This window comes from Elephantulus edwardii, unplaced genomic scaffold (assembly GCF_000299155.1).
Source record: "Elephantulus edwardii isolate Elephantulus edwardi_28Jun2011 unplaced genomic scaffold, EleEdw1.0 scaffold00063, whole genome shotgun sequence".
NCBI lineage: Eukaryota > Metazoa > Chordata > Mammalia > Macroscelidea > Macroscelididae > Elephantulus > Elephantulus edwardii.
The window spans coordinates 10882049-10893236 of NW_006399813.1; positions in this window are offsets into that span (position 1 = coordinate 10882049).

Here is an 11188-nt window from a genome sequence, read left to right on the forward strand (position 1 = left end):
CCCTTTGGCAGTAGGAAACACATAGACTATTATGGAGATTGATTTTGGAATTTAGATGCACTCTTATTGATTGTGCTTGGCCGTACATGTTCATATCTTTGAAGATGTCCACATCTTAAAATGGAAGCAAATTTGTAACTACAGTGAATGTAGGCTGTTAGCTAGGGTACTTCCAAAATCCATGTCCACCCAAATGACTAGCATGTCACTTTACTTGGAAATAGCACTTTTGAGGGTATAATTACAGTTAATAAGAGATTAGAATAGATGTTATGGATTCATTCTAGCAATGGGACACAACAACAACAACAACAGTAAAGAACAGAGCGTTCTGCTGGTGGCAGGTGATTCTACATCACCAGCTGCTCTGAAGGAAGACAGGCAACCTCCTCCTGTGACATTTACAGTTTCTGAAAACAACATGAATTGAGTTGAGTTGAGTTGAGCCGAACTGAGTAAAGGAGCACAGCAGTGGTTGTTCATTGATAAACTGTCACCTTCCACGTGGAAGATGTGGGTGTTATTCCTAACCAATGCCTCTCCTGTACTGTTGCCGTCATCTGTCAATGGAGGTTTGCTGTGATATTAACGAAGTTTCAGAATCGCTTTCAGATTACAGTTGACTAGGACAAAAAGTAGGATTATCTAAAAATCAACCAAAGTAAACCTTGTGGATCACAACAGTCTGACCCTGATTGGATCCAGGAGGTGGCACAGCATGAGAGTGTGTTTTGTTCCAGTAAGCATAGGGTCACCGTGAGGTGGAATCCATTTGAAGCCCACTAGCAACAACAGTATATGATCATTTGTTACAGCATCCCTATGGGGCTAATAAATCACAATGAAAGTGATTATTTGTATTGTTTTTCAATTAAACTTCCTGCCTAATATTAAAGCATAATTTGATTCATACATATTTCAGAACAGTCCCTTAATTATAATTGGTCACACTATCCAAGGTCTTTCGATTCTTTTGTTTTTCTCAAGACAGTTCCTCTTATTCCACACAATGCTCTCCCAAAGATGAATCTTTCAGGTCTCCCATCCAAGTACTAACCAGGCTCAACCCTGCTTAGCTTAAGAGATCCGGTGCATTCAGGATGGTTATGGCCATAGAGCAAATATGAATCTTAGTGTCATTATTCCATTATCATTTGAATCCTACAAAGGTTCTCCCAAATACCCACGCACACCTCTCATTTCTTTAAACATAAAAAAGCATGCATGCTTTTTCATGATAAAGCCCCTGTCTATTCTTCAGCCTTATTTCCTTCCTATGTAACATTTGGAAATGCTAGATTATTGACAGAGACTAGGAGAACACGCAAGACTATGAATGACCCTTAGTTATACTTTTAGTGTAGAATGGAACTCACTTTTTAGCCAAACAATAGACTGGCCTTAACAGGACATGATGGGAATACTTACTCCTGAGAATAACCAAGCACATAAAATCAAAAGGAATAAATCTTAGAAAGAAGTAAAGGGTAAGACAGAAGAATTAATGGAAATGAGAATCACAGAGTGGAAGTAGGAAGAGAGTGGCTAGCTACATTGTGAAAAATTGTCATAAAACAAAATGGTATGAACGGTTGAACAGGAAGCCGTTTTTTAAAACTTTTACTCACATAATAATAACGATTATAAATTCAATAAACACTAACAATGAACAATAAAAAATGGACAAAAAAATACTTTAATTTTGAAAGTAAAAATAAAAAATATTAAATTACTTTTATTTCCAGAAATCACTACCTTACCTCATTTTATGTACATACAGATCCTTTAAAAACTTACCTTCATCTAAAATCTTTGTCCACGTGATAAACTCCTGTGCATCCTTCAAACCCCTTCTGTAGTGTCACTTCCTCTGCATGAAGTGCTCCCTAATGTCCTCTCCCACTGTCCTATCGGCAGTCATCATATATGTTTCTGAATTAATTTGAAAACTTGTCATCTATTCATATTTGTCTCATCAACAATGAATTCCATAAAAGTAGGAACTTCTTAGTGTCAATTGTATGTATTTAAGCTTTCATACAGTGTCTACCATACAGTAAAAGAATGTTCAAGAACATTTACCAAGTTGAATCAATGTGTAACGTAAATTGCAATTTTACATTTGGTTGTATGACCTAATGATCTACTTTTACATGCATTTTGTTTAGTGGTCTCCATATACTGTAAGTAGTCTGAAGGCAGAAGGATTTTTGGTTAACTTGTGTCTCTCCTACTGGACTGAGCACTTAGCAGGATACAATTTTTTCTGTTGGGGCGATGACATAGAAAAGAGGGAGGCGATGGCGCTTCAGATGAAGTGACTGAATTCCTATCACTCTCAGTGATGACTCTGGTCAGGAGGCACAGGCTGAGGCCGCTGCTGTCAAAGTGGTCCTGCACGGTCTCCTCTCTGTTTTCAAACACAATGGAAAGCCATTTAAGCAGCACACACATTTTTCCAAAGAGAGCTTGGAGATCTGATTTGTAAGGTGGCTTTTGGACCCTCAGGTGGAGCAGGAACAGAAAAGCACAAGTTCTGAAGTTGAATTCAATTGTTATAATAATCTCTCCCCAGCTCCCTCATAGAAACCATTGTGCAGCTCACTGTGGAAAAGGCATTTTGGCTTTCAGCAGTTAAACATATTTTTGCAAGTGCTAATAGTTCTGTGGTGGGAAAAGAAGGGAGAAAGGGGAAAAGAAAAACAAAGGAAAGAGAGAGAGAGACTGGAGCTGGTTTGAAGGGATTTTATCTAATTTCATTTTAATTAGATCCCTTTTCTAACTGAGTTTCTAATTTTTCAATTAGCAATTAGCAGCTGCAACTCATCCTGAGCATCACGAGGTGCCAAAGACACTAATTACACCACAGGAGTAGGAGGCTGGAAATGAGAAATAAAATTATCCATGAATGTTATTAGAAAAAAGGAATGATTACTCTCCTTAATAATATACTGATGTGAGCCTAATTAGATTGAAGGATTCCGAGGCAAAAAAGAAAAAAAAATTATTTAAAAATGGATTACATTTAGATGCCTAGAGGTCATCATTTTGCTATAAATATTTCTTTCGAATATCAGAGTTGAAAACAGAGGTCTGCAAGCCTGATAGTGTTTAAGTCAGGTTGTTCAACGATGACCCACATCTCTAGCATGTAATCATCCAAAACATCAATGACTTCAGAAATGCCAATATTCTTCCTGTAGAACGTGCGTCTGCGGTTTCAAAAATAAACACTCACACATACGCCCAAACATTAAGAAAGCAGAGATACTGAAACAAAAATATCATTTTTGGCATTTTGAATCAGGGGTGTTTTGCAGCCCGGAAATGGAGAGTTGTGTAGTTATGGCTTCTAATCTGTTGGTTCAATTAGTTTCCTCCCTCCTACGATAATGTTGAGCCTGTGATTGGATTTCCGATTAGAGGGCTACAAGCTGCTGTCTCCTCCACTTCTAGGAGCTACTGAGTTGGAAAACACTCCAGTCAGGAAGAACGTGGCATTTAGATCAAGCAGCCACATAAAACGTCTATGTTCTCAGAAACTCAAAACCTCACTGCCTTTGAGCTAGAACCATAGCTAACCGTCCACTGGTTTCCAAGGCTGTAAATCACATGCGAAAATACTTCTAATTTTTCTCCAAAGGAGCCCTGGTGGATTAAAAACTCCAGTGAATCCTTGCCTTGGATAGAAGAGTTGATTTTCTGGCTCTGAACGTGGAGAATCAAAACTATTTTATTGATCCTCAAGAGTTTTTCCATAATAAAGTGTAGAATTTTCTCTCATATTACCCTGGAACTGGAGTGCCTGACTTCAGCTTTAGTGGTGTTTTACAGATCCTTTATTTCCCCTTCTCAAATACTACACTTGTAACTGGCCAAAGAAATCTTCATAAAAATCCTTACAAACTCTGCCCCAGCCACAATAAGAGATGTATTATCTTTCCCAAACAACCATGAGATATCATCTCACCCCAGTCAGAATAGCAAAATGTAACAGAACAGAAAGTTACAAATGCTGGCGAGGTTGTTGAGAAACTGGAACGCTTATTCACTGTTGGTGGGAGTGTAAAATGGTGCAACCACCTTAGAAGGCGGTGTGACAGCTTTCTCAAAAAGTTGCAAGTAGAGATACCATTTGACCCAGCAATTCCACTACTGGGAATATACTCTAAAGAGACCATAACTGCCACCCAAGCAGATATATGCACACCCATGTTTATAGCAGCTTTGTTCACAATAGCAAGGAGTTGGAAACAACCGAAGTGCCCATCAACAAACAAATGGATAGAGAAGCTGTGGTATGTTCATACAATGGAATACTATGCTGCATTGAAAAACAAAGAACTCATGCAATATTATTCAAAATGGGTGACCCTGGAGGACATTATGCTGAGTGAAATATCTGTCACAAAAGGACAGATACTGCATTGTGCCACTGTTGTAAAACAGTACTGACATCGGGGTTGGGGGGAGACTGAGAAAGATGGGTCTAATAATGTATACTGCATTCAAACAGATGAGGGAGAAAACTGTTTAAGAGGGATAGGTTTTTAGGTATTTTTGTCATGACAGGAGATCAGAGTGAAGGCTACATGGTGGACTGGACCTGGGGGAGGGTTTGTAACACAATGTAAGAATTTTTCTTTTACTTTTCCAAGAGGGTAGTGTACTAGGGGAGAGTATTGGGAGGAGAGAAAAGTGCAACAATGAATGACAAAGTCTCTGTACATTTTCATTGAAATTAATAATAAATTTTGAAAAATGAGATCTATTATCTTTCCTTTTACTATCCTTAAACCAAACCCACTGCCATGAGGTCAGTTCCAACTCATAACAACTGTCCATCAGATCTCTGAGGCTACAACCCAGCTTTCTCTTGAAGAATGAGTGGTGGATGTAAATTGTAGACTTTTTAATCAGCAGCCTTGTATCTTCTGCATTATGCCATAAGATAAGATACAACATTAGGAGGAAAAAATTAAAATTCAGGGAACAGGTAACTCCAAGATGTCACCTTCCTTTGCAATAAACTTCCTGAATAGTCTGCCTCTTCTCATTATCTCCAAGCCCCTTGTGGTTGACAAATTTATTCCAGTTCATGATGAGTGCATGAGGTTGAAAGAGAACTCTGGTCCATAAAGTGTTCAATTGTTGTTTGGTACTGTTGAGACAGAAATGACCCATAGCTGACCCACTGATGGGTTTTCAGAGACATGGGAAGAGATTATCCATCCTTCTTCTCTGAAGCAGCTGGTGGCTTCAAACCACGTGCCTTTGGAATTGCAGTGTAACTCCTTGTGAGAAGCCAATATATACTAGTTTATTTACAAAATTCAAATACATTGTTTTTCATACCAGATCTTTCCCATTTCGCTCACACCCCTGCTCATCAAACTGTATGACCTCACGATTAACCTCCATCACCCACCCCACACCTTCTCACCCATCTACTTCCACACAAATTTTTTTTTAGTTAATACCTAAGCAGTTAGCTATCTGTGTTACATTTTCTCTCAGTTCTCCTCACCCATATGCCAAATCCCACTGCCATGGAGTCAATTCAAACTCATAGTAACCCTGTAGGACAGGGCAGAACTGCCCTAGAGGATTTCCAAGGCAGCAAATCTTTAGGGAAGCCAACTGGCACATCTTTCTCCTGTGGAGAATTGGTGCATTGGAATGACTGATCATTCAATTAACAGCCTAGTATACTAGACACAGTGCCACCAGATTTACTCTTCTCTTTATAACTAGTCTACTGTAGTTGAATTGATTCAGACTCATGCCAATCCTCCATCGGGTTTCCAAAGCTGTATATTTTTATAAACTAATGTATGGGAAATTAGCACAATCAATAGGTCTAGTATTTTAGACTACAAACTAATGTATGGGAAAGTAGCCCAATCATAGGTTCAGTATTTTATTTTTACTATAGCCTTGACTGTTATTCCTTATATCAATAGACAACTGAAATAGGGAACTACCAGAAATTCAGACTGAATTTAGAAGAAGCCGCAGCACAAGTGATATAATTGCTGACTTTAGATGGATTCAAACTGAAAGCAGTACCAGAAGGATTCCTATTTGTGTTTTATTGACTGTAAGGAACATAACAAATTATGACTGACATGTAGAAGAATAGGAATGCCAAAAAACTTAACTGTGCTCATGTGAAACCTATACCTAGATCAAGAGGTTGTTGTACCAACAATAAGGGAACATGGCATGGTTTTAAATCAGGAAAGATGTCAGAGCTTTATCCTTTCTCTCTATCTGCTTATCTGCATGTAGAACAAATCATTTGAGAAGCTGTATTCTATGAAGAAGAATGTAGCATTAGGATCTGAGGAAAACTCATCAACAACTTCCCTCATGCAAATGAAACAACATTGCTTGCTAAAAGTGAAGAAGACTTGAAACCCTTGCTACGTAAGATCAAAAGATATTGGAAATGTTGTTGTTGCTATTGTTATGTCATCAAGTTGCCTGCGACTCATCAGGACCATATGTACAACATCCCTAAACCCTGCTCTATTCTGTGCCAATCTTATTGTCTCTGAGTACCTACCCCCATTACCCCAGTCACTGAATCAATCTATTTCGTTGAGGGTCTTCCTCTCTTGCACTGTCCCTCCACCCTCCCAAGCATGACATCCCTTTGCAAGACCTGCTTCCTCCTTGCAATATGTCCAAAATATGTCAGATGAAGCTTCATAATCGTTGCCTCCCAGGAACAGCCTGGTTTAACCCTCTCCAGAAGGAATATATTCGTTCTCTTAGCAGTTCATGATATATTCAATACACTTCTCCAACACCACAGCTCAAAGGCATCAATCCTCCTTCTCTCATTTCTAGTCATTGTCCAGCTCTCTGATGCATAGTGATTGCACAGACCATGGCCTGTGACAGGCGCACCTTAGTCTCCAGACTGACATCATTGTTCTTCAGTACTCTGAAAGCTCTCTAACAGCAGATTTTCTCAATGCAATACATCTTTTAATTTCCTAACTGCCCATGCAAAGAGGGTTGATTGTGAAGCCAAGGAAACTAAAGCTGTTTATCATCTCCATTTCTTCACCATACATCATGATGCTGCCATTCAACCCAGTGGTGAGAATCTTTGTCTTCTTGACATTGAGCTTCAATCCATATTGAAGGCTACAGTCCTTGACCTTCTTCAGCAAGCACTTCAGGTCCTCCTCAGTTTCAGCAAGCAGAATTGTGTCATCTGCATAATGCAGATTGTTGATGAGTCTTCCTCAAATCCTGATGTCACACTTATCCTCAAAGAGCCTGCCTCCTGGATAATCTGTTTTGTATATAGATTGAAAAGGTATGCAGATTGGACACATCCCTGGCGTACACCCTTTCCAATTTTGAACCATGAAGTATTCCCTTGATCTGTTCTAACAACTGTTTCCTGGTCCCATTATAGGTTTTGCATAAGCATGATCAAGTGTTCTGGGATTCTCATTCTACTCAGAGTCAGCCACAGCTTATTGTGGTCCACACAGTCAAATGCCTTTGTATAGTCAATGAAGCACAGATAGACATTACTCTGACACTCCCTCCTTTCAGCCAAGATCCGTCTAACATTAGCTAAAATATCCCTAGTACCACGGCCTCTTCTCAACCCAGCCTGGCAGTTCTCTGTTGATGTGCTGTTCCAGTCATTTTTGGATAATCTTCAGCAGAATCTTGCTTGCATGTAATATTAATGATGTTGTTCAGTAATTTCCACACTCTGTCAGATCACCTTTCTTTGGAATGGGAACAAATATAGATCTCTTCTAGTCAGTTGGTCAGGTGGTTGTCCTCCAGATTTCTTGGCACAATTTGGTGAGCACATTTAGGGCAGCATCTGTTTGTTGAAATACATCAATTGGCATACCATCAATTCCTGGGGCCTTATCTTTTGGCCAATTTTTTTCAAAGTAACTTCTACCTTCATTCAGCACAGGCTCTTGCTCACATGTTGTCTCATTAAATTCTTCTGTGTCTGCCAATTCTTTTTGGTACAATCACTCTCTGTACTCTTTTCATCTTCTTGTAATATTTCCTGGATTATTTAATATTCTTTCCAAAGCATCCTTATGTATTGCAACTTGAGGCTTGAATTTGTTCTTCAGTTCCATGAGTTTAACAAATGCTGAGCAAGTTCTGCCCCTTTGGTTTTCTGACTCCAGCGTGTTGCACATTTTGTTATAATACTTTACTTTATCTTCCTGTGCTGCCCTTCAAAATCTTTGGTTGAGCTCCTTAATATCTTGGTTTCTTTCCTTTGCTTTGACTTCTTGGAGCACTAATACATTACTCAGAGTCTTCTCTGACACCCATTTTCATCTTTTCTTCCTCCTCTGTCTTTGTAATGACCTTTTGCACTCTTCCTGGATAATACCTTTGATATCCTCCAACAGTTCATCTGGTCTTCACTCATTAGTGTTCAAGGCCTCAAACCTGTTCCTGAGATGGTTTTGAAATTCAGGTGGCATAGATTCAAGGTCATATTTTGATTCTCATGGATTTAATTTTCCTCAGCTTCAGCTTGAACTTGCACATGAGTAGTTGGTGGTCTGTTCCATGATCAGCACCTGGCCTAGTTTTCACAGCTGATATTGAGCTTCTCCAGCTGTTTGTTCAACAGATGCTATAGACCTGATTCCTATGCATACCATCAGGTTAAATCCATGTGTATAGCCTGCATTTATGTTTCTTATAAAATGTATTTGCAATGAATACAGCATTGATTGTGAACGTTCTATCTCCAGCTTGATTTCTATCACCACGCCCATGTTTTCCAACTACTGATCTTTCTTCTTTGTTCCCAACTTTTGCATTCCAGTCACCCATTATTATTAAGGCTTCTTGATTGCATGTTTGATCAATCTCTGCAAAAGCTGGTAGAAATCTTCTAGTTCCTCCTCTTTGGCTCTGGTGATCCATGCATATATCTAAATGATAGTGGTATTCGCTGGACTTCCTTGTATGCATATGGATATTATCCTGTCACTCAGAAAACAAAACTCCTTACCACTGAAAAAATGAGCAACATTATGATAAACAGGGGAAAGATTGAAGTTGTGAATTATTTCATTTTATTTGGATCCAAAATCAACACCATTGCTAGCAGCAGCAATAAAGAAATCAAAAGACAGGTTACACTGGGGAAATCCTCTAACAAGTCCTCTCACATTCTAAAGAGCAAAGATGAAGTTTAAATACTAAGATGTGCTAATCCAAGCAATGGTCCTTATAACTGCTTCCTATGAATCTGAAAATTGGACAGTAAGGATGACAGAAGAAGAAATGATGCCTTTGAGTGGTGGTTTAGGAGCAGAATACTAAATATGCCATGCATTACAAAGAGAACCAACAAGTCTGCCTTGCAAGGATGTTACAACTTCACTTCATTTCACACACTTGGAGAGGGTTTCCAGGAGAGGCCAGTCCTTGGAAAAGGATATCATAGTCATAATGGATTGGAGTTGTCAGAGATTGTGAGGATGGTGCAAGACAGTGCAAGATTTAAATCTGTTGTTCACAGGGTCATTATGAGTCATAGGCAACTTCATGAAACCTAAAAACAACGATATAGCAATCCTTGAAGAAAAACCCTACCCATTTTTCAAGACCTACCTCAAACAGCATTAATATCCCCAGTCCTCCTTTGTGTGAGTATGCTTGTAGCCACTGTGTTGATTCTTACTCTTAATGACCTTCCATCTGGTTTCTCAAGTTGTAAATCTTAAAAAGAGGAGACTGTCCATTTTTCTCCTAAAGCTACAGAAAGAGCCAAACCCCCAGAGATATATGGCCTTATGATTAGCAGCAAAGCATACTGTGGACAATGCTATCAGAGTCATATAGTGTCTTTAATTTTCCAATCAAGTCCTCACTCATATAATTTATTTAAGCCTTACAACAGCTTCAAGGAAGAGAAGAAGCTAGACATTCATAACGATTTTGCTGAATAAGAAGGGAAGCCAAAGGCAGGATCAGTGAGTTGAAGGATCAGTAGAAGGGAGACCTGGGCAGGACCTGCTAATTTTCAGCTGATGCTGATGTTGATTTCTGGGCACCAGCAATGTTCAGAGAGGGCTTGCTTTTTCCACTTTCTCATCACTCAAATGAAGTCTTGTAATAAACAATTACTCTCCTGATGGAACCTGGACAAATTGATGAGCTCCTATTTCTTGGCCAGCCTATCTGTCTTTATAAATTCACTGCATTTGCCACTAATTATATTTCTCTTTGTAATCTGAGCACTGCAGTTAAGTAATGTCATTGATCACTTCTGAAAAGTATTGCTGATTCCAAAATGGCACAGAAGTATTTTGTCATGCTGTTTCTTTTTTCATTTGTTTCCACCCCTGGTGTTAAAATTATTAAGATGTCACACACAGCAGAGAAGGAAAACAGTACTGAAAACCTCCAAGTGGAAAGTCTGGTGTATCAGAGAGGGGGTGCATTTAGAGGAGAATTTTGATATCTAATTGTCCGTTTTTGAACAGAGAAGGCAACAATTAATTCAGAAGTAAACAAAGTAAAAAGAAAACCCTTGTTAATCTGAAACTGCAAAAGCACATCGCATCCACAAAGAATAAATAGAGATGCCACCCATTACTTTAAACTCGGTGCTGCCTTGCAGTTATCTGCATCACTGCTAGCAGATGTGATGGCTCTGTCAGTGAGGACAACGGCAGAATGGAAGTGGGATTATGTGGAATTGGGATGGGTTCAAAGTTAATTTTTAATATCTCATCATCTTCAAATATCTACTACAATAAATACTTTTCCTGGCCCCTCCCATTTGGAAGGTAAAGTCAAAGAACACCTTCCAGGTTTGCATATTGGAGCTAGGGTGGAACTGAAGGGGTAAAACTTTAGCTATTAGCTATTAGCAAAAGAGTTAATATAGATGGATGTCAGATGAGACTCTGAATATGGCATTAGAGCACCGAGAAACCAAAGCTAAACAAAGAAACCAAGAAATCAAAGAGCTAAACAGAAAATTTCAAAAGGCAGACTGGGACAACAAAGCAAGATACTATAATGAGATGTGCAGAGAGCTGACGTCAGAAAATCAAAAGGGCCGAACTCGCTCAGCGTTTCTTAAGCTGAAGGAGCTGGGTAAAAAAAGTCAAGCCATGGGTGGCAATAATTAAGGATACTTTGGGTAGAATGTTAA